Below are 24,379 nucleotides of genomic sequence, written 5' to 3' on the forward strand. Positions count from 1 at the left end.
CTGGCGATACCCATCTTCTGGCGCTTCGTTACGCAGAGGTCGGCGTGCTGGCGATCGGTCGCGGGTTCCTCTTCTCTCCCGCTCCTCACGTCGTCGGGTCTCAGTACGCGAGGCGAGAGTGCTGTCCGCGTCTTCCTCCGAATAATAATCCATCTCTCCATCCGCTTTACTTAAGGCTAACTTAAATTAGCTGCTTGGTGCAGAGTTTACCTCGCGGCATTTTCTGCGTCTGCTGAGGGGGCATTTGTGTATGTTATCTTTATTTAGTGCGTAACATCTGTGGGTGCGGGACGTTGTGGGGTCATCAGGTGTTGGGCTTCCATTGGCGTCAGGTTACGATGGGGGATGGCAGTGCTTTTCTGCTTGGAGTCGTCAGCGGTCGAGCAGGGCCACAGGTCGTCGGTAGCGGTCCCCAGGATTGGCGGGGGCTCCTAGCGCCCTGATGAGAGGGTTCATAGAACCCCTCGTCCGGGTATAGAACCGTCTTGCGCATTTCTTGTGCCGTTCCAGCACGGCGTCCTCTTCGGCTGCCTCGTGGAGGTATCCATGGGGGAACTGTGAGTGCACATGGAAGACCCGCCGCAAGATCTTATTTTGCAGACACTGGAGGCGTTGAATGTGTGTCCTCGCTGCGCAGCCCCAGACCTCGCACGCATAATCAAACAGCGGGCGGAGGTAGAGGCGAAAGACGAGCAGGCCATTCGCCGGCGACAGCTCGGAGTGTTCATTGAGGAATGGGTAGAGGGCGCCCATCCGTTGAAGGATCTTCATCCTCACGTCGTCAATGTGAGGCTTCCAGGTCAACCTCTTATCCATGAGGACCCCCAGGTAGCGGACGGTATCACTCCACGGAATTTCGACGTCGTAGAGGCGGAGTCGTCGTTCCGGCGCAGTTCTCTTCCTCGTGAAGACAATGGCCTGCGTCTTCGCCGGGTTAAAGGCAATGCGCCATTTCGCAGCCCAGTCCTGCAAGGCCTGGCAAGCTGCCTGAAGGCGAGGGATCAGCACCTCGCGCCAGCGACTTCTGGTGAACAACATCGTGTCGTCCGCATAAACAGCTTTTTCGACCCGTGGAGGTGTTGGTAGGTCCGATGTAAACAGGCAGTATAGGACCGGCCCGAGAACTGAGCCTTGAGGGACGCCAGCTCGGATAGGGCGGGCTGCGGAGAGGTGATCGTCGACTCGGACAGCGAAGGTGCGTTGCTCCAAGTAGGACGCTATCAGACGGATGTAGGCCTTCGGGAAGCGCAGTCGGTGCAGTTTCCATAATAGTCCCCGATGCCACACGCTATCGAATGCCTTCTTGACATCGAAGAGGACGGCCCCGCAATAGTCGCGTTGGTTGAACGTCTGGGCGATGTATTCAACAGCCCGGAGGATCTGCATCGTGGTCGAGTGGCCACTGCGAAAGCCGAACTGTTCCGGCGGCATGAGTTCCTCAGCATCGATGTGGACTTGCAACCGTCGAAGCAAGAGCCTCTCGAACAGCTTGCTGAGATGTGGTAGCAAGCTGATCGGCCTATAGCTGGATGGTTGGCGGCGGTCTTTCCCAGGCTTAGGTACGGCCACCACGATGGAGTGCTTCCAGGCGCGTGGATAGTTTGCGGTTCTCAGGATCCACGAAAAGATGGCTGCCAGATAGACAATCGCCGGCCAGGGCAGCTGCTTCAGGACCAAGCCTGGGATATCATCGACGCCAGGGGCCTTGTTTGGAGGCAGCGTTCGAAGGCTCTCGTGAACTTCCTGAGGCGTGATGGGCGGGATAGGCTCGGCCTCCTCCACCTCGTCTTGGAGCAGCACCTCCACTTCGCGTTCAATGCGGGCAACGCATTGTTGGTCCACCCCCTCGTCGAGCGGTCGAAAGTTGGCTTCAAATGCATCAGCCAATGCATTCGCCTTATCGTCAGGCCGGAAGACATCAGCAGCATCCGTGACAAGCGGCGGAATCCGGGTGCGACGTTTCGTGAAGAATCGGATAGACTGAAAATTCATCGGGTCAGGCGTGAATGATCGAAGTTTCTCAGCCCACCGCTGATTCTTATGGGCGATGAGCCTGGCCTTAATGTCCCGCCGGAGAAGGTTGATGTGCTGCTTGAGGTCGCGATTCCTGGTAATCCTCCACTCACGACACAGCCGATTGCGCAGCCGTATCGAGTCCAAGATGTCTTGAGGCAGTCCTGGAGCTGGGACGGTAGTAGGTTTCGGCGGAGGCGTAGCATGGACGAGTGCATCCGTGACGTCAGCAACGAAGTGGTCGATGGAGTCGCCGTTGATGTCTTCTGCGGCACGCACATTGTCAACAGAGTGGGTAAGCTGATCCTTGAAGCTGTTCCAGTTCGTTCTTCTGTAGTTGAGGCGGCCGGTGGAATGGTCCGGGGCAACTTGGAGGGTGAAGAGCACCGGGAGGTGGTTCGAATTCAGTGCATGAACCACCTCTGCTGTCAGATGCTGCGGAAGACCCTTGGTAATGGCCACATCAATCACGTCTGGGCGACCGTTGGACGGGTAACAAGTGGGCTCTTCCGGGCCACAAACATAGGCTTGTGCTTCCTCAGTTGCACGGAGAAGGCGTCCACTCCAGTTGGTGGCCTGAGAATTCCAAGCGGCATGCTTGGAATTCAGGTCCCCAGCGATGAAAAGGCGTCCAGGCATGCGAAGCAGTGCCCGAGCATCTTAGAGTTCCAGCACCCTTCTCGGGCTGCGATAGACCGCAACAAAGGTGATGGGTCCCGTGTTCGTTTCCACGACGACTGCTGTAGCCTCGATGAGTCCTGTTGCCGGCGGTTGGATCTCATGATGCCTGATAGACCTTCGTATGAAGATGGCCGTCCCCCCTCCTCTTGTCAGCCGGTCTGTCCGGTAGCAACAGTAGTTAGGGATGTTGCTACGAATCCCAGGCTTCAAGAACGTTTCACAAACCATACATACATCGACGTTGAAGTCTGTCAGAAATTGTTGCAATTCAGTCACATCATGGGTGAGACTATCGGCATTATATGCCACAATCCTCAAGTCTTCAAGCCGTCTATTCCTGGCCATGATTGACAGTGTGTGATGCTGCTGTTGCTGCCGGGAAGGCCCTGGTGAGTGTCGCCTCAACTGTGGCGGCAATGGTAGCTGGCAGTTGTGCCAGCGTGGAGGTGATGCTGGCGAGTGAGGTGGCAATCTGAGTCAGCAAGGCCAGATCATCATCTGTACCTGGCTGTTGCTGAGGGCTGGTTGCCGGAGGCGTCTGTTGGCGTTGTCTTGGTGGTGCCACAGGCGGCGCCTGAGCAGCTGGTGATCCTGGTGGTTGCAGCGAGCGCCGAAGGGCGTCCGCCACAGTGAGGTCAGCTCTGATCTTCGCAGCACGGCGGTCCATCAGTGTGGGCCAGGCGCGGGCGTCGGAAGTCTGCGGCGGAGGCAGCTGCCTGGGGCGGCGGCGACCGACGGACGCCGTCTGCTTGAGGGTAGGCGGGAGACCGCGCATACGTCGACTGGCCTCTATGTTTACTGCACGGGCGGAAGTTCGCCGGATGAGCGCCTCCGCAAAGGCCACAGGTCGCTGGCTGGTCCCTGCTTCTTGTGCACGTCCTACTGTCATGATTTGCGCCGCACTTGACGCAAATAGAGGGCATTGTGCAGCACCTGGCAACGTGGCCGAACCCTTGGCAGCGATAACACTGCGTCGGGCCACGGGTCTTCCGGAGCTTTTCCACCGTGACTTCCAGGTCGTAGAAGCGTTCCAGTTGGAAAATATCTCGATGCTCTGCTGTATCCGGTAGGATGACTACCCGATGACCAGTTTGCTGGTTGGTTCCCGGCATCCTATGGTGCTCAATCAGAGAGGCCACGAAACCAAGTTCCTCCAATTCTTCTTTGACATCAGCATGCGCCAATGTGATAGGGATGCCCTTGATGAGCGCCTTGATCGTCGGCGGCCGAACGGCCGGAAAAGTAAACATCGGGATGCCTTTCTTCCCAAGCATGTCGTGTACCAGGATGTAGTCTTCAGTAGACGCGAGCATAAGCTTCAGGTTGCCATCCCCCGACTGTTTGACTGTAAATCCTTGGCGGCAGTTTGCTTTAAGCCAGTCACGTAAATCCCTGTAGGAGTCCTTGAATTGTATAAAGATCGGCGGTATTTTCCGACGTGGTGTGGTCGGCGCGGAGGCAGACTGTTCATCCATGGGCACCTCGCCCTCATGCTGCGGCGGCTGTGCCGCGCCATCTGCACGCTGCTGCATCGCACGATGGTGCTGCTGCTCTGCCAGGGAAGAGGCGGCATCTTCTAGCGTGGCCCCTTCACCCTGCAGTGGCTGGAAGGAGTTTGAGACCTCCAATTCTCTCGCGACGACGAGTTGCCGTGGCCTAGCCTGCTTCTTCAATGGCGGCTGTCGGAAACCGTCGTCTCTCGTGTCGTCCCGTGTAAGCCGTCTCGATGTAGTCACGGTCCGCGCTGCTTCTGCGCCGCAACTCCGATCGTCGACGGTTGATGACCTCCTGCACGGTGGTATCCTCATCGGCATCCGAATAGCACTCCATATCGGCGTCCAAATACTGCTCTGCCGCAAGGGTACTAGTAGTTCCCCCCGCGACAGGTCCGGTCGTCGTAGGTGCGCCGGCTGATGGCGAGGCGGCCGGCGGGACAAACCCCACCGGACCGCGGCCGGCCGACGCGGGCGCAGCCGGAGCACGTGCTCCGGGCGCGCGAGCGCAGAGTGACACGTCCGTCTCGTCTGACATCGCTCACTCGACTAATAATCCATCTCGGTGTCCAAGTACTGCTCCGGAGCAAGTCCTGCCGCGCCGCGGCCGGCCGGCGCATGCGCAGTGCGAGCGAGCTCATTCTCCGCGGCTGGGACGGCAGCGCAGGCTCCGCTAACACCCGAATCATGTGGCATCGTGTCCGCGACTGCAAGCGCGGCGCTCCGTCAACCTTCTTATGGCTATCTTACAGCTATTTTGTGCAGGATTTACTGTTTAGCATTGCCTGCTTCTTCTGGGTTTTTGCGTGTAGGTATGGTCATCTTTATTTTCTGTGTATCTTGTGTGTGTGTAGGACGGGGATGAACTTCTTTGCTTAGTTGCGGTGCGGAACTATTTTTGTCTTCTGGGGCAAATTGTCTTCAGAGCCCTTTGGGGCTGCATTGAAATGAGTATGTCTTCTTGTTACGTCGTCTTATACACGGTCAAGTAAGGCAACAGGTCTTCTGTAGCGGTATCTTGCGTTCTGTGGCGCTCCAAGTGCTCTGATGAGGGGATTTTCGGCCTCTTGAGTCTTCCTGTAAAAGCGTCTTGCGATGTCTTGATGTCGTCGTATTACTTCTTGTTCTCCTGCTTCGTCTTGGAGGTAGCGATGTCGAAACTGAGAATGCACGTGAAATACGCGGCGTAGAATGTTATGTAATGACGGCAGTCGTTGTATGTGAGTTCGAGCCGCACAGCCCCATACTTCACAGGCATAATCCATTAGCGGCCGAACATACATACGAAAGATCAGACGTCCGTTCGCGACGGAAAGGTTCAAATGGCTCTGAGCACTATGGGACTCAACTGCTGAGGTTATTAGTCCCCTAGAACTTAGAACTAGTTAAACCTAACTAACCTAAGGACATCACAAACATCCATGCCCGAGGCAGGATTCGAACCTGCGACCGTAGCGGTCTTGCGGTTCCAGACTGCAGCGCCTTTAACCGCACGGCCACTTCGGCCGGCCGACGGAAAGGTCAGAGTTTTGATGAGGGGGGGGGGGGGTACAGGGCCCCAATCCGCTGATTGACTTTGGCACGGACGTTTTCTATGTGCATCTTCCAAGTTAGCCTTTTGTCCAGTATGACTCAAAGATATCGCGCAGAGGCTTCCCACGGGAGCTCGGTGTTGTAAAGTCGTAGTTGTCGGACAGACGTGGTCTTCCGTCGAGTGAAAATGACTGCTTGCGTCTTCGTTGGGCTGAAACTGATGCGCCATTTGGCTGCCCACTGCTAAAGGGCGTTGAGCGCGCTCTGTAGGCGACGCACGAGGACCTCTCTCCATCGGCTTAGCGTATATGTCATTGTATCGGCGTATATATCCTTCTCCAGTCGTGGCTGCGAAGGGATGTCCGACGGGAAAATTGAGTAGAGGACCGGCCCAAGGACAGATCCTTGGGGCACTCCGGCGTTGATATGACGTGCAGTTGATAGTGCGTCTTCTATTCGGACAGCGAAAGTGCGATTCTGAAGGTATGATGCGATGAGGCGGACGTATGTCTTCGGAAAGTGGAGTCGGTTGATTTTACATAGGAGTCCATGATGCCAGACGCTGTCAAAAGCTTTCGTCACGTCGAGCAGGACTGCGCCGCAAAATTCTTTCTTGTTGAATGTTTGGTGTTAGCAGAGCCAACACCGTGTTACGAGGGGAGGCCGAAATGCACGCGTTTTAGCTCACGCAGGCTGGCGTGAAGAGGGAAGAACTATACTGACGTGAGGTCTGGAACATGAAAAGGAATGAGAATTCAGAAAGCGGACGTAATTAGTTTGATACTTAACTTTAATTCATTAATGATGAACGTCGCCCTTGACGGTACATGATTCACAATATTATCTGTTCAGAATAGTAACTGAATATGGCGCCTTGCTAGGTCGTAGCAAATGACGTAGCTGAAGGCTATGCTAAACTGTCGTCTCTGCAAATGAGAGCGTATGTAGTCAGTGAACCATCGCTAGCAAAGTCAGCTGTAAAACTGGGGCGAGTGCTAGGGAGTCTCTCTAGACTAGACCTACCGTGTGGCGGTGCAATCACTGACAGTGGCGACACGCGGGTCCGACGTATACTAACGGACCGCGGCCGATTTAAAGTCTACCACCTAGCAAGTGTGGTGTCTGGCGGTGACACCACAGAAAGCTTCAGTGATGTATTCAACTGCTCTGAGGATTTGCTGAGTCGTGCTGTGACCGCTGCAGAAGCCAAACTGTTCTTGTGGTAGAATTTCGTGCTGGTTGATGAAGTTTTGTAGTCGTGGCAGTAGGAGTCGTTCGAAGAGTTTGCTGACGTGAGGTAGTAGACTGATAGGTCGGTAGCTCTGGGGGTGGCGTCGGTTCTTCCCTGGTTTTGGTACTGCAACCACTATTGAGTGCTTCCACTGAGCGGGATAAATGGCTGTTGTGAGGATCCAGTTGAAAATTGCGGCGAGTCGAACTATCGCTGTCCATGGTAACTGTTTCAGGACACGACCCTGAGCCGGGAGCTTTGTTTGGTGGTAGTGCCCGGAAGCCTGCCTGCACTTCTTCGGCGGTAATCGGTGGAATAGGGTCGTCTTCTTCGTCCGGTTCCTGCGGTAGTGCGTTCGCTGCTTCTCGTTCAATGGCGTCAATTCGTTGCGGGTCTACTGTCGTTTAACGGTTGAAAATTAACTTCACAAGCATCGGCCATCATGTTAGCTTTATCTTCTGGTCGGTATGCAGTCTTGTCTTGAGTTTTCAGCGGTGGAATCGTCGTGCGTCGGTTGGTGAAGAAACTGACTGAGTGCCAGTGCATCGGGTCCGGTGTAAAAACTGGAGTTTTGCTGTCCACTGCTGCTTCTTATGGGCAACGATGGCTGCTTTGATCTCTCTTCTCAGTTGATGTATCCGTTGTTTGAGGTGCTGGTCGCGCGTAATGCGCCATTCACGGCAAAGTCGGTTTCGATGGCGGATGGATGCTAAGATTTCCGGCGGCAGTCCAGGTGTCGGTAAGGGCGGCGTCTTGGGTGGCGGTGTGGCGTGGGAGAGCGCTTCTGTGATGCAGTCAGTGAGTTCAGTGAGGGAGTCTTCAGTGATGTCTTCTGCTTGCAGCACGTCGACAGAGAATGTGACACGCTCGCGGAAGGTGTCCCATTTAGTGCGTCGGAGGTTTAGGCGGCCAGCGTGATGTTCCGGTGCGATGTGCAGATGAAAGATGACAAGAAGGTGATTTGAGTTCAGCGCGTTTACGACTTTGGCAGTCATGAAGTGAGGGATGCCTTTGGTGATGGAGATGTTGATATCCGGTCGACCTCGAGATGGGTAACATGTAGGCTCTTCTGGTCCGCACACGTAGGCATTTACCTCTTAAGTGGCTTGCAGAAGAAGTCGGCCGCTCATGTTCGTCACCAGAGTGTTCCATACAGCGTGTTTTGAATTCAGGTCTCCTGCTATGAAGAGTTTTCCCGGCGTACGCAGTAATGCTCGGGAATCATCCAGGTCCAGTAGCTGTCGTGGAATTCTGTGTACAGCAATGAAAGTGATTGGACCCGTCTGCGTCTCCACGAGAACGGCGGTGGTTTCGATGTAGCGAGTGATGGGTGGTTGTACTTCATGATGTATGATGGAGCGGCGAATGAAGATGGCGGTGCCTCCTCCGTGCGTCAGTCTGTCGGTCCTGTAGCGTCGGTAGTTGGGAATGTTTGATCTTATTCCAGGCTTCAAGAACGTCTCGTTGACTAAGCAGATATCGATGTTTTTGTCAGTAAGAAATTACTGCAGTTCTGGTACGTCGTGGGTGAGGTTGTCTGCGTCATTATTCTTAGTTCATCCAGTCTTGGCGCTCTAGGCATGATGTTGAGGTTCAGATGCTTCTCTGGTTGCCGGTAAGGCCCTGCAGATCGTCGCTTCAACGGTAGCGGCGATGGTGGTAGGAAGCTTAGCAAGTGTTCTGCTCACTTCTGCTCACTTCCGCGAGCGATGACGCGATCTGTGTGAGCAGAAAATCGATATCTTGCTGGTCTGTCCTGGGTGGTGGTGGCGGTCGTGGAGCTGATGATGGTTGCTGCCGATGAGTTGCAGGTGCAGCCATGCCCTGTGGAGTTGCAGGCGGTGGTGCGGTGGGCTGAAGGCCCTGCTTCAGGGCGTCTGTTGCTGTTAGTTCCGCGCGCAACCGGTTTGCGCGGTGCTGCATCGGCGTGGGCCAGCTGCGCTGGTCCATTCCCCGTGCAGGAGGCGGCGGTGGGCGTTGCCAGCGGGTGGATGGCTTCAGTTGTGGTAGGCCGCGGTGTCTTCTGCTCGCCTCTTTGTGTTTGGGGAAGGTGCGGTAATTTGCTGGATGCGCACCGCCAGATAAGCCACGTGATTGAAACCCTGACATCGAAAACCTTGGATGTGGCTGCGTGATCTTCTGAGTCTTTCTACTTTAATAGACAGGTCATAGATTCTTGTCAGTTGAAAGATATTGCGATGTTCCGGCGTGTCAGATGAGATGACGACCCAGTGCCCCGTCAGTTGGTTCGTGCCTGGCGTTCTGTGATGTTCGATGAGCGTCGCCACGAATCCAAGACCTTCTCCCTTTACTTCAGAGTGAGTGAGCGAGGACTGAATGCCCTTCATCAGTGTCTTCAGAGTTGGTGGGTGGACCGCTGGCGTGGTGTACATGGGGATGCGTTCTTCCCCAAGCTTCCCGACGACCACTACGTAGCCTTCAATGTTCTGAAGGGTTAACTTGAGTGTCTCGCCGCCCGTCTGTTTGACTGTGAATGGCGCCTTGCAGTGGTTCTTCAGCCAGGTATGGAGTGTCTTGTAAGATTCTTTGAACCGTAAGATGATAGGTGGAACCTTCTTATGTACTGGTGCAGTTGTTTGTTGCGACGTGGCCGGTTGTTCTGCGTCCATGGTCTCTTCGTCCGATCGGTTTCGCCGCGCATCCTGTGCTCGTTGCTGTTCCGCTCGTTGCTGCTGTCTGTTTACTAAGTCCGCTGTTGCAACATTCAGGGTGGTCCCCGTTCCTAGCAGGGGTTGCAATCGGCTGGAAACGTCTAGCTCCCTTGAGACGATGAGTGGTTGCAGCCTAGCTTGCTTCTTCCTGGGTGGCAGTTGGAACTCTCCTCCTGTCGCGGCCCCGAGTTCGTGTCTTCCATCTGTAGAGAGGTCGCGTTCTCCTCTTCTGTTGTGCTTATCGCAGGCTGACAGTTCGTTCAGCGGTGGCATCATCGGGTAAAGCCGGAGTGAAGTCTATCTCTGAGTCCGTAAGCAGCTCCGGCGCAGGGGTACTATTACTTTCCACCACGCCGGGTCGTCATAGGTGTGTCGGCTGATGGCGGGGCGGTCGACGGGGCAAGCCCCGCCGAACCGCGGCCGGCCGACACGGAATCACTCGCTCCGTTCGCGCGCGTAGTTCCTCCCTGCATTACGTGCGACATCTGTCGCGTCTGCAAGCGCGGCGCGGCGCGGCGGCGCGCAGAGTGGCTGCCGCTCTCTCGGCCGTCCGCACCCGCCCGCGACACTGGCTGGGCCTGGCGCGCTGGCGACTATTCTCTGTGGCTGCGCTGCGCTCTGCTCTGCTCTGCTTGCCGTCCTGCTCCGCTTTCGCTGTGTGTACGCGCGTCGTCGAAATGTCAGATCAGGCGGCTACGAACGAGACTGCTGCGGCACCCGCCGCCACCGGCACTACGAAGGAGGCCAAGTCTGCGTCCTCTGCGAAGAAGCCGCGCGCCAAGCCTGCGCACCCGCGCACCTTCGAGGTGGTGGCGGCCGCCATCAAGAGTCTGAAGCAGCGCGGCGAATCGTCGCTGCAGGCGATCAAGAAGTACATTGAGGCGCACTACAAGCTGGACGCGGAGGAGCTGGCGCCGTTTATCAAGAAGTACCTCAAGTCGGCCGTCGTGGCCGGCGAGATGGAACAGACGAAGGGCCAAGGGAGCGTCCGGCTCTTTCAACGCACCAATGGGCGTAAAGCATTGGGCTCGTATTGACACTGCCTGATGGAACAGGATCGACATTTCTCGCCCAGGCCTGAATAGTTGTACTTAATATGCTGGATTTCACTCTTTTCGTGGTTTGATATGTCCTGATGTATTCATACGTTTTTGTAACAGCATTTAAATGCTGCGAAGGAAATATTCCTTTATAGAAACGGCACTGAATCTGCACACCAATGGGCGTTAAGCATTGGCTACGTAGTAACACTGCCTGATAGAGCAGGAACGACGTTTCTCGCGCAGGCCTGAATAGTTGTACTTAATATGCTGGATTTCACGCTTTTCGTGGTTTGATATGTCCTGATGTATTCATTCGTTTTTGTAACAACATTTAAATGCGGCGAAGGAAATCTGTCCTTTATAGAAACGGCACTAAATCTGCACATCTATGGGCGTTAACCCTTCGCTACACGCGCGTGGACTGAGAGTCCGCATTGCGTTTTATACCATTTTCATGAACAATTCTGACATTACAGTTGGCAAATATAATATATTCGATTCTGGATAACATAATAAAACAACAAATTCATAAACAATGTATTTCAGCTTCAGTAGTGTACATAAAATATTTTAACTCATAATTTACCCGTAAACCAATGAGAACATTCATTGTACTCGCTGAAATTTACGTTCGTTCTGTTTTTTCACTGTTTTTCCAAATGAATATTAACCAACACTTATCTCAAGTAAATTAGCTGAGAAACATTTTCAGAAAACTATATTTTACAGCCTCACTGTCAATTCGAGTAAACCACTCGTGGTGGTTGCCATTTTCACTGCACTCACTGTACAGATATGCACCGACATGGTCCAGGCATACAAATTTATTGCACACATTGCAGGAAAATCTCGTTGGTCTGTTTTTTTTTCCCTATCACAGAAGTTGCATCTTTCTCGAGCTGTTGTTTGTGGAAGTCTAGGAAGAGCTTCAGCTGTTGGTAATCCCAAAATTTCAGTGATACGATTCTTTATGTTCACCGGTGTACTTAGATGATCGATCTTCATTGTCATGCAACAGTTCTTTGGCAAGAACTTTTAGATAGTCTTTTCTGGGAATTGTTGAATCCGAATTGCCCTTGTAAATTATGTAATCATTGATTCCAGCAATATTTAGAAGAGAGGAAAAAATTATAAATGGCCATCTTCTGGTAATTCTTGTCACAAAGTACATTCATCTCATGAACTTTATCCACACCAGATTTAGTCTCGTTGTAAAATGTTATTTCCGGCTCGCATTTTCCGAATCACTGTCAATACTGTCATCATCATGTAAAGTAGACAGTACCAGAACAACCTGGTCTTTCTTAGGTTTATATGAAACCAGTGTCATATTCTTCCTAAATGCAAAAAAGCTGGATTCCACAGGACGACCTTTTGCTACTGTCATAAATGGAGGAATTTCACGTCTATTTTTTTCGAATTGTTCCAACCATTGTTAGCTTGTCGTTTTCCAACAACTCAGCCGCAAGTGGAATTGATGTGAACCAATTATTAAATGTTACATTTCTGCCAGATTTGGATATGCATTTCACCATTCTTTTGACAACAACATGAGGTGTGTTTTCAGAGATAAGGCCCATCCACGTGCTTTCCACTGTATATTTCTAAATGGCTGGTATAGAACATCCTTGAATCTGTAAGTGCAAACATTTTTATACCATATTTTGCCGGTTTTGATGGAAGGTATTGTATAAATCAACATCTGCCCCTGAATGCATTCAGCATTTCATATACTGTAACTAGTTCTGAAAACTATGTTTCTTGCAGTTTTCATTGAACTGATCCATCAAGAATCGGACAGCAGCTAATTTGTCTCTTTCCTTCCGATGAGCTCTGTTTCTGACGTCATCAAATCTCAGACATGTAAGAAAGAAACGAAAACGATTTATGCCCATTGAAAGTCTGAAGTACTCCACTACAGTACCATCTGCAGCCCAGAGATCTAGTAAATTTGTGTGATGTTCGTAGCACTCCCGCCAAGAAAAGGAGTCCTAAACAAGCTTTGATTTCTGTAATGTTAGTGTCTGCAGCATCTCTTTCTCTGGAATATTTAGAACGGATGGTAGCAATGTAAATATTAGTGCAGCGAACAATTTCTTCTAAAAGGTCTGTTATAACCTTTAATCACCAATAATCGTGTGGATATTCAAACACACTCACTTAGAAACAATAGCTGGTTACATGATGACAACTCAGTATCTCTTATTCGACTGCCGTGCCGTGACATGCGGCCGCCGCCGTTCGTAGCTAGGTGGCGCTCCCGCGCTCAGCCGAGTTGCGGAGCGCCTCTATAGCCGTTTGCGCGTACTGTCGTGGCGGCACTGTTAAATGTCGTGGCACTGTCACATCACTTTCCCCCCCTTGAAAAAAAAAAAACCTCACTCACTTCGTTGGAGACATGGACAGTGCGGAGACATCCATGGCCTCTTGTGAGGCCCCGAGAAGATCCTGTGGAGACACACGAGAGTATGGTCGAATATGTCCAGGACGGAAGCTCGTGCGTGGAACGTGCCTCCTGGACGAGATGATGGGTGAAAACTCCGGAGCAGCATCCATAGGTGTCATGGACCTGGGGGTGTGCTCCAGCGAGATGGGTCCCAAAGAAGGCGGCGTCGCGACTGGGGCCGGTTCCGGCGTAGTCGGAAGCGGTAGCGACGTCGGCTGCATCAACGCGTACGGTAGATCGGCAGCAGCGACAGGACTGGCTTCTCGGGCTGGTGGAGGCGAAGGAAGGGGCGGTGGCACCGGCGTGGCCACCACTCGTGGGCGCATCTGGTCGTAATGGCGAACAACCATGCCGTCGTCCGTACGTATTTCACAAAGCCGGCGGCCGCGAAGAGCCTTGACCACCCCTGGAATCCATTTAGGGCGAGATCCATACCCTCGTGCCCACACTTGGCGCCCACCGAGTATTTTCCCGCACTAGGGGACACAGCACAAGGCCTGACAGGGTGAAGCAGGTGCAGTAGATTGTGCGGTTGGCGGCCATGCAAGAGTTCAGCAGGGCTGCGATCACCCAGAGGCGTGAAGCGATAAGAACTCAGAAATTGCAGCAGAGCATCTGTGGAAAAATCACTAATGAATTTTTTCATCTGGCTTTTGAAAGTGCGGACAAGGCGCTCGACCTCCCCATTCGATTGCGGATGGAAGGGCGGTGCTGTAACATGATGAATCCCTTGTCCAGTACAAAAATCACGGAAGGCCTGTGAAGAGAACTGAGGGCCATTGTCCGTGACGATCGTGGATGGAAGACCTTCTAGCGCAAAGATTTTGGACAAAGCCAGCGCCGTCGCCGCAGTGGTGGGTGACTGACATCGAACAAACGGAAACTTCGAGAAGGCGTCAATCAACAGTAGCCATTAAGTACTGAGGAAGGGGCCGGCAAAATCAGCGTGCACCGGTTCCCATGGCTGCGCCGGATCAGGCCACGGAGAGGGCATTGTACGGGGTGCAGCCAGTTGTTGAGCACGCTGACCACATGCAGCAACCATGTGGGCGATGTCCGAATCAATACCGGGCCAATAAACGTGCCTGCGGGCCAGGGACTTAGTCCGAGAAATCCTCCAATGGCCTTCATGCAACAGTTTGAGAACATCTTTGCGAAGAGAGGCTGGCACCACGACCCGTGGAGATGCGCCATCCGTGGCCAGAAGAACACCACCATCACGAACAGACAGACGAAGGCGCAAGGCATGGTAGTGGCGAAGGGGATCCGATGCCCGGCCCTTGGTCCTGTCCGGCCAACCCCGTTGAACAAAACCGATCACCTGACGCTGGACAGAGTCCCGCGCAGTAGCCGACGCGACCTGCGAACCTGTAAGTGGAAAACCCTCGACCGCACGACGTTATTCCTCATCAATGTGGAAACAGAGTAGTTCATCACGATCGAAAACCGGGTCGGGGCCCATCGGCAATCGCGACAATGCGTCAGCGTTGGCGTGCTGGGCCGTGGGGCGGTAGTGAATCTCATAGTGAAAACGAGACAAGTATAAGGCCCAACGTTGCAGGCGGTGAGTTGCCTTATCCGGAAGCGACGCCGATGGGCTGAACAGAGAGACCAGCGGCTTGTGGTCGGTGATGAGGTGAAACTTAGAACCATACAAAAAAACGCTGAACTTTTTAAGAGCATAAATGATAGCGAGCGCCTCCTTTTCGATTTGAGAGTAACGCCGTTGCGCATCGTTGAGGGTCTTAAAAGCATAGGCGATGGGCGAGAACAGCCCCTAGGCCATACTGTGACGCGTCAGTCGCCAGAACCAAGTGCTGATCCGGACGGAATGTGGCAAGACAAAGCGCCGACTGCAAATGAGCCTTCAGGCGGACAAAAGCCTGCTCACACTCGTCGGACCAACAGAAAGGGACGTTTTTGCGTAATAGCTGATGCAGAGGATGAGCTACCGCCGCCGCGGATGGAATGAATTTGTGATAATAAGCAATCTTGCCTAGAAACGCCTGAAGTTCTTTGACCATAGACGGCCGGGGTATAGCGTTAATGGCCGCAACGTGCTGACGTAGAGGACGTATACCCTCACGGGACAAGTGGAAACCAAGATACACAATGGAGGATTGGAAGAACTGTGACTTGTCCAGATTGCATTTCAACCCAGCCGAATGCAAAACCCGAAACAGTGAACGCAAATTGCGAAGGTGCTCCTCAGTGGAGGCCCCCGTGACAACGTCATCCAGATAGTTGATGCAGCCGGGAACGGAAGCCGTGAGCTGTTCCAAAAACCGCTGAAAAATGGCCGGCGCGCTAGCGACGCCAAATGGTAACCGCTGGTACTGATACAACCCACAAGGAGTGTTGATGACGAGAAATTCCTTGGAAGAAGCATCCAACGGCAACTGATGGTACGCCTCCGATAAGTCAAGTTTGGAAAAGAACTGGCCCCCAGCGAGCTTCGTAAATAACTCCTCAGGACGGGGAAAAGGATAAGTGTCAATGAGGCTCTGAGCGTTGACGGTGGCTTTAAAATCACCACACAATCGCAGACTCCCGTTTGGTTTAGAAACCACCACGATTGGCGATGCCCATTCGCTGGAGGTAACAGGAAGGAGAATCCCTGAAGCTGTTAACCTGTCAACCTGTCTATCTCAGCCTTGACAGGTGCACGCAACGCCACCGGAATAGGGCGTGCGCGGAAAAACTTAGGGCGAGCTGTAGGTTTAAGAGTAATGTGGGCTTAAAAATCCTTGGCACGACCCAGACCAGCAGAGAACACGGACGAAAATTCAGAACACAATCCATCCAGCTGTTGATACGGAATATCCGCAGATATGAGGTGCACATTATCATCAATGGAGAACCCAAACAAGTGGAAAGCATCATAACCGAACAGGTTTTCAGTGCCCGCATGATCCACCACATAAAACGTGAGGGGCCTAGCAACAGACTTGTAGGCAGTGGAAACATCAAACTGGCCAATGATAGGAATTTTCTGTTTATTATAAGTTCTCAGATTTCGCGTAACTGGAGACAAGGGAGGGGAGCCCAACTCCAAATACGTGCGAGAATTAATGAGTTACTGCAGAGCCAGTGTCCACTTGCATGCGAATGTCTTTATCCAGAACACGAACAGTAACAAACAACTTATTTGTTTGAGAAAGCACACAGTTAACATCCATGTCCGATGCCTCGTCCTCGTCGACAGGAACTTTAGGGGACTGACACACAGAAGCAATGTGGCCTTTTTTCCTACATGAATTACACGTGGACCAACGTTTTGGACACGCGGCCCTGTCATGCTGTACGAAACAACGTGGACAAGAAGGAAGTGCGGAACGAACCTGCTTCTGTTGTTGCTGTTTTCGCTGCGAGCGTTGCGGGCCAACGCGACGTTGTTTACGCGAGTGAACCGCCGCCACAACTTCGTTCTCATGTGAAACAGGCAAATTGTCCGTGTCGAAAGTTGACTGTACAGCGCCTACATCACACCACGCATCTATTTGCGCGCCAGCAGCGTGAGACACTTCAAAGGATTGAGCGATGCTTAGAACTTCCGACAACGACGGGTTTGGCAGTTGTAGGGCACGTTGCCGAACTTCATCAGGAGCAAGCCGTAGAATAGCATCCCTAACCATTGAATCAGCATAAGACTCATGATGAGTGTCCGTGACAAACTGACATTTCCTACTCAGACCGTGTAGTTCCGCCGCCCAAGCCCGGTAAGATTGATGGGGCTGTTTACGACACTGGTAGAACGCCACGCGGGCGGCAACGACGTGGGTGTTTTTGCGGTAATAGTTAGACAATGTCACACATTTCTTGGAAGGACAGGGAGGCAGGTTCCCGCAGAGGGGCTAACTGAGACAGTAGCTGATAGATCCGTGGGGAAATCCAAGACAGAAATAACGACTTACACATAGGAGCGTCGACAACGCCGAAAGCCAAGAAGTGTTGCCGCAAACGCTTCTCATAATCCTCCCAGTCTTCAGCGGCCTCCTCGTAAGGAGGGAATGGAGGCGGCGAAGAGGAAGACAGACGATGAGTAAGCGACGTCGACAACGCCTGAATAGCAGCCGTCAGCTGTGTTTGTTGTTCAATGAGCGCTTGCATAAGCTGTTCCATGTCTGCCCCGACACGAACACACAATTCCACAACGCAGTGAAAATATCCCATCCTCGTCGCCAAAAAGTGTTATAACCTTTAATCACCAATAATTGCGTCGATATTCAAACACACTCACTTAGAAACAATAGCTGGTTACATGATAATAACTCAGTATCTCTCATTCGACTGCCGTGCCGTGACATGCGGCCGGCGCCGTTCGTAGCTAGGTGGCGCTCCCGCGCTCAGCCGAGTTGCGGAGCGTCTCTATCGCCGTTTGCGCGTACTGTCGTGGCGGCACTGTTAAATGTTGTGGCACTGTCACAACAGTGTCCTCTGTGAAGAAAAGTTGTAAACAATCAATTGGACGCTTGGCATTTTTTGCTTCGCCTATGACTCCCGGTAGATGCTTGACAATATTATGTTGAGGTCTTCTTACTCTTCTGTTTTTGGATTAGAGCTCGATGGCTCCATTGCATACCGTCTTTCCAAAAACACAAATTTTTCGATAGAATCACTTTCGTCCAGCGACTGTTCACTATCTCAATAGTGATCACTTTCGAATATTGACTCCAGATCACTACATTCTTCATTACCAAGCTTTCGTCCAACCACTGCAAAACCTGATAGTCATCACCGTTCTTCTGAGAAAAATGTATAACTTATTTCACTAATCGGTGTTGGTCAATGGAAAGTCTCATAATTGTATGACAGTTTGGATAACAAATAAATAAAAAAAGTTTCTAAACGTAACTGTATGTTTTGTAATATTATAAAGGAAGAAACCTCCTTACCTGCAATACATCGTAAAAGAACTGGTAATAGAACCGCACCACACGAATGCACACACGCGGACTGACACTCCACACCTCAAGAGACTGCTGCTTCTGGCAATAATAACTAACTTCAATTGTTGCCAATAATTCGTTACAGGAGGGGGGGAAGGTAGAAAAAGCCGCTAATGAAAATCTTGAATTTATAAGTGATTGTTGATGGAAACATAAAATTGCGGACTCAGTCCGTGGCGCGTGTAATGGAGGGTTAAGCATTGGCCACACAGTGACACTGCCTGATGGAGGAGGAACGACAATTCTCGCGCAGGCCTGAATAGTTTTACTCAAGATGATTGAGTTCACTCTTTTCGTGGTTTGATGTTTCCTGATGTATTCATACGTTTTTATAGCAGCATTTAAATGCGGCGAAGGAAATCTGTCGTTTATAGAAACGGCACTGAATCTGCACACCAATGGACGTTAAGCATTGGCCACGTAGTGACACTGCCTGATGACCCCCTGCGGGTTCGGGAATAGGAATAGGCCCGCGGTATTCCTGCCTGTCGTAAGAGGCGACTAAAAGGAGTCTCAATTGTTTCGTTCTTTCATGTGATTGTCCTCTGAGGGGTTTGACCACCTCATTTCAAAATTTTCCGTTAGTGCGTACCATTTGGGGAAGGACGCCTTACGTGGTGCATTCTTTATCCATCTTGCCTTAAGATCTGGCACATTCGTTATGTCATGGAGTTGGACTTACGCTGAGCTTACGGCCACATCGGCTGCAGTGTGTTGCGGGTAGCATACCTTCCCTCCATTGTACACTTCCATCTATGCTCCCTGTATACATGGATATTCGACATCCGACAACCAGCACGGTAGCCAGTCCGTTGTGGTGGGGCAGTCATGTACCCTCTTGTTGGTCGCCCCCCTGACTACACAGGGATCGCACCGCTGATGCCTGAGCTGCTACATCCCCACGTATGCCGAGGAGTAGATGCCTATCACTCTGCCAGGTGGTCTTTGCTGTGGCTAGGTGGTGCCCAAGGGGAGAGCCCCTGGTCGGAGTGGGTGGCATCAGGGCGGATGACATGCAATGAAGCGTGGTACATCATCTCTCGCTGGTGGGCCTCCACCAGCAGTCTCTAAGCCATTGAGGTCTAACCTCAGCGGCAAGAAATACGAACCAAGCCTGGCCACTCCATGGGAGGAACGTATGACTAAAGAAGGCAATGGAGATTATTCACCCTGGTACCGCGTGTGTTCACGAGTTGATGGGGAATCATTTATGTCGACCAAGCCCCTACTTTTTGTGGAGCATTTAAAGGACAAGTTCGGGGAGGTGGAGGGCTTGTCCAAAATGTGCTCTGGGTCAGTTCTCATCAGAACAGCATCCTCTGCCCAGTCACGGAGGTTGCTCACTTGTGACAGTTGGGCATGTTTCCTCACCATCATGCCCCATAAGAGTTTAAACATGGTCCAGGGTATTATATTCCACAGGGATCTTCTTCTGCAGTCAAACGATGAACTACGTATCAACCTAGAACGACGAGGTGTTCATTTCGTCTGGCGCGTCCATCGGGGCCCGAGGGATAATTAGGTAGCCACTGGTGCCTTCATCTTAGCCTTCGAGGGTGTCGTCTTATCCGAAAAGGTCAGGGTGACAGTTAACCGCTGTGATGTGAAGCCATATATTCCTCCTCCGATGCGGTGTTTTAAATGCTGGAAGTTTGGGTATATGTCATCCCGATGTACTTCCAGCATCATGTATCGAGATTGTGGACGTCCTTCGCATCCCAATACTCCATGTGCCCTGCCACCAGTCTGTGTTAACTGTGGAGAACACTATTCCCCTGCTCGCCGGACTGTAGGATATTCCAGAAGGAAAGGAAGATAATGGAATATAAGACCCTGGATCGCCTGACCTACTCCAAGGCTAGGCGGAAGTATAAGAGGCTCCATCCTGTGCCAATGACGTCGACCTACGGCGCTGCTGCAACAGCTGTTCTCCCATCGTCACATACGGTTGGCACTAAGATCGGTCGAAATCCACCAGCCCCCTTGATTGTGGGGGCACTTCACTCCCTGTTGCTCCTGCTCTATCTACTACAGGAGCAACACCACCCCAACCATCGGGGACATTAGTTCCCCCTTCACAGCCAGAGAAGCGTGAGACTTCTTCGGCTACTCTCGCCAGGAAGGGATCCCTTGGGGCCCTCCCATCCCAGGCTTTGCGCAGTGCCAAAGTGGACACCCGCAAATTTCTGAAGCAACCACCGGTCGCTGGTCGTAGGGCCTCACGGTTGTCGTCCGCCCCTGAGACTGACCCAGCGAGGCCCTCCCAGCCAGACCAACCAAAGGCACAGCGTGCAAAGCAGATGAAGAAAAAGGCTCCCAAGCATCCTGACATTGTGGTGGCACTCATCCCACCACAACCTTACAACTCTGCATCTGAGGATGAGGTGGAGATTCTGGCTTCTGCTGAGGACCCGGATCTCGCCAGTCCCTCAGAGGCGATGGATAGCTGTTGCATAGGTAGTGAATCGGTGGCAACAGGGGACCAGGAGGCGTAATCTGCCTCCGCAGTCCCTTCAAGCCTTTCTCAGCCATGGACAATATCATCCTCCAGTGGAACTGCAGCAGTTTCTTCCACCATCTAGCTGAGCTCAGACAACTTATCATCCTTCACCCTGTCTTCTGCATTGCTGTTCAAGAAAGCTTGGTTTCCAGCAATGCGAACGCCCGCCCTCCGGGGCTATCGGGGTTATTATAAGCACCAGGCAACTTATGAAAGGGTGTTTGGTTGCGTCTGTATCTATGTCCTTCACTCTCTTCACAGCGAGTAGGCAGCTATTCAGCAGGCTTTCCTCCATCAGCATCACTGTATTGGTATCTTCTTTGATATCAGTAAAGCATATGATATTACTTGGAGACACTGTATATGCGGGTTTGAGGGAAGATTTCAGTTTCCCACCAGACCTACCCTCTCTTTTAACTAATAATGAGGCGAGTGTCGCTAGAGTTTTACGTTTTTGTTTGATGTCTGGCCTTCTTCCCAAAATATTGGGATTGAAGTCTTAATGTGCTGTCCAGTGGTTTGGTCACCCATTATTTGTAAGTGGTCACTCAGCCACCGTTAATTATTTTTACCTGTTTGTACTGCTATTTTATTTTTAGTTTTATCTCCCTGTTGTGATGTGCTGTGTCCAATCTTGCAATTTGAACAATACCCATTCTCTCACAATTCGGCTCTGAATTGAACTTTTGGGAACGGGCGCTGATAACCTCGCTGTTGTGCGCCCTAAAACACTAATAATCATAATCATCATCACTGTATTCTTGCACAACTGCATCAATGGGGCTTTCGTGGCTGCCTCCCCATTTTCATTCGGTCTTTACTGTCTCAGCGTTTTTTTCGGAACCGAGTTGGTAACACACTGTCTGATCGCTTTGAGCAAGAGAACGGTGTCCCCCAGGGCAGTGTTTTAAGCGTTACCCTCTGTCCTACATTTTAGAGACACAGTGCAGTTTCTGTTCCTAATTTTTGACTCCAGGTTGTCATGGCTGCCACACCTACGCGACTTGAAAACCAGAACCCTGAAGGCAGTGAACATCCTCAAGTGCCTCAGCCACAGGTCTTGGGGAGCGGACAGGGTGCGTCTCCTTCAGTTTTATCGAGCTTTTGTGCGTTCACGGCTGGACTATGGGAGCACAGTGTATGGGTCAGCGAGGCCGTCTTATTTGCAGATCCTTGACACTGTCCACCATGCAGGGATTCGACTGGCCACGGGTGCTTATCAGACCAATCCCATACCCAGCGTCTGTGCTGATGCTGGGGAACCGCCACTTACCATCTGGCGGCAGCTCCTGCTGGTGCGCCAGGCTTGTAAGTTTCTTGCAGCTCCCACCTCGCCTGCTCACCATCTTGTTGCTCACCATCTTGTTGCTCATCCACCTCTGGACCGCCTTTCTTCCCACTGGCCCCGGGCTACGTTGCCGTTTGGGATCCAAGTGCAACGTGTGCTAGAGTCCCTCGGTGTGGAGTCTGTACAACCCCAGATCCTGGGTTTTAACTGCCTGCCACCCTGGTTACTGAAGAGGCCCAGAGTGATTTTAGATTTATTGCAGTACAAGAGAGATTGCACTCCTGCCACCGTTTTTAATGCAGAATTTTCTGCCATTTTATCGGAGCACCACGACTATGTCGCTGTTTTTACAGATGGGTCGAAACAAGGGGATTCCGTTGGTTGCTCAGTTGTTTTTCCAGATCGTTTCCTCAAGGTCCGACTGTCTCAGACTTTTACTGTCTTTGATGTAGAATTGTCTGTGATCTTGCGGGCACTGGAGCAGATGAGAAATTCTTCCTGTCCTAAATTTCTTGTACGTTTCGATTCACTAAGTGCCCTTCACTCATTGCAACATTTGTATCCAGCAGATAAAATAGTCCAGACCATCCAGGATGCCCTCCTCCAACTACAGCGATTGGGGAAGGTGGTGGCTTTTTGCTGGGTTCCGTGGCATGTTGGTATTGCTGGGAATGAAAGGGCAGATCTCGCAGCCAAGGAGGCGTGTCTCGCCCCACAAGTATCTCAGTGTGCTATCCCCTTGCACGCACTCACCTCGCTGTTGAGCTCACGAGCCATGCGTCGGTGGGAGGGTGAGTGGCTGGAAGTCACTGAAAATAAGCTCCGTACAGTCAAACCCACAATGCGTGTGTGGTGTACTTCCTTTCAGCCCCGTCGACGGGATGAGGTTCTCCTCACTCGGCTTCGGATAGGCCACAGCCCTATGATGCATAGCGCCCTGCTCCGGCGGGAGGACCCTCCAATGTGTGGTGCTTATGGCGTTCAGGTCACTGTGCGCCACGTTTTATTGGATTGCGTTTTATTTTCTGACCAGCGGGCCGCGGCTGCCTTGCCAGCGGACATGCCATCTCTTTTAGGCAACACTCAGATGAATGTGGTTAAAGTTTTAAAGTTCTGTGCCATGTCAAATGTTTTTACAAAGATTTTAGGGAGAGGATCTTAATTTACTCACTGTGTGACAAGCTCGCCCATATTGTACGTAAGTGGCCAGCCAATGACAATTTCCTGTGGCATTCTTGTTGCTACGTTTTCCCTTTCCTTACGTTTTACTTTCTTATGTAGCATTTACCTTCTTTTCCTGCTTTCTTTGCGTGTGTGCTTCAGTTTTATTAGGTCTGTCCACATTCGTTTCTTTTAATGTGTGTCACGGCGCTGATGACCTCGACGTTGAGTGCCCATAAGCCCCAACACACACACACACACACACACACACACACACACACACACACACACACTCCCTCTACAAACACTTTGAGTCTGTCGCTGTTCGGGTGTGGACGCCACAGGCTATTATTGTCTGCAGTCTTTACCTTCCACCGGATGGTGATGTCACGCAGCATGTCCTAGCTGCGTTGATAGCCCAATTGCGCCACTGTTCTTGTTACTGGGTGAATTCAACGCCCATAACCCTCAGTGGGGTGGGTCAGTGGCGACGGGTCCAGGCGCCACCGTTGAGCATGTAATAGCACGGCTCCACCTCTCCCTTAAATGATGGAGCCTTCACACATTTCAGTGAGGTGCATGGCACGTACTCCACCATCGACCTTTCAATCTGTAGCCCTAGCCTCTTACTATATGTTCAATGGAGTGTGCATGACGACCTGTGTGGTAGTGACCACTTTCCGATCTTCCTGTCACTGTCACAGCATCAGTTTTCTGGGGCGCCCTTGCAAGTGAGCTATGAATAAGGCTGACTGGGACGTGTTCTCCTCCATGGCCGCTATTGCGCCTCTTTCTAATGAAGCCATTGAGGCGGAGGTTGGAACATCGGAGCCTTTCATTTCACATGCGCCATCCTGAATCCTACAGTGTCCCATTCACTGAGTGGGAATTCCACAGTGGCCTAGCCGCTTGCCCTGATACAGCTCCCAGGCCAGATCGCATCCACTGTTAGATGCTGAAACACCTCTCAGTAGACTGCCAGCGATGCCTCCTCGACCTTTAGAACCGCATTTGGGTTGAGGGGGAGTTTCCGTCGCAATGGCTGGAAAGTATTGTTACCCCGTTTTGAAACCTGGCAAGAACCCATTGGAGGTGGACAGCTACCGCCCAATTGGCGACGAACAGTTCACCCTGAGCCACGGCTATATCTTGCCGGCCATCTTCTTGCTGTGGTGGGGACACATCGGTTTTTGGGTGTGGTTTTTGATGCCCGGTTGACTTGGCTCCCACATATTCAGCAGCTTAAACAGATGTGTTGTCGTCGTCTTAATGCTCTGCGATGCTTGAGCCACACCAGCTGGGGCGCCGACCGATCTACCCTCTTACGACTCTTCCAGGCGTTAATCCAGTCCCGTCTGGATTATGGGAG

Source organism: Schistocerca nitens, chromosome 9 (assembly GCF_023898315.1).
Source record: "Schistocerca nitens isolate TAMUIC-IGC-003100 chromosome 9, iqSchNite1.1, whole genome shotgun sequence".
Taxonomy (NCBI): Eukaryota; Metazoa; Arthropoda; class Insecta; order Orthoptera; family Acrididae; genus Schistocerca; species Schistocerca nitens.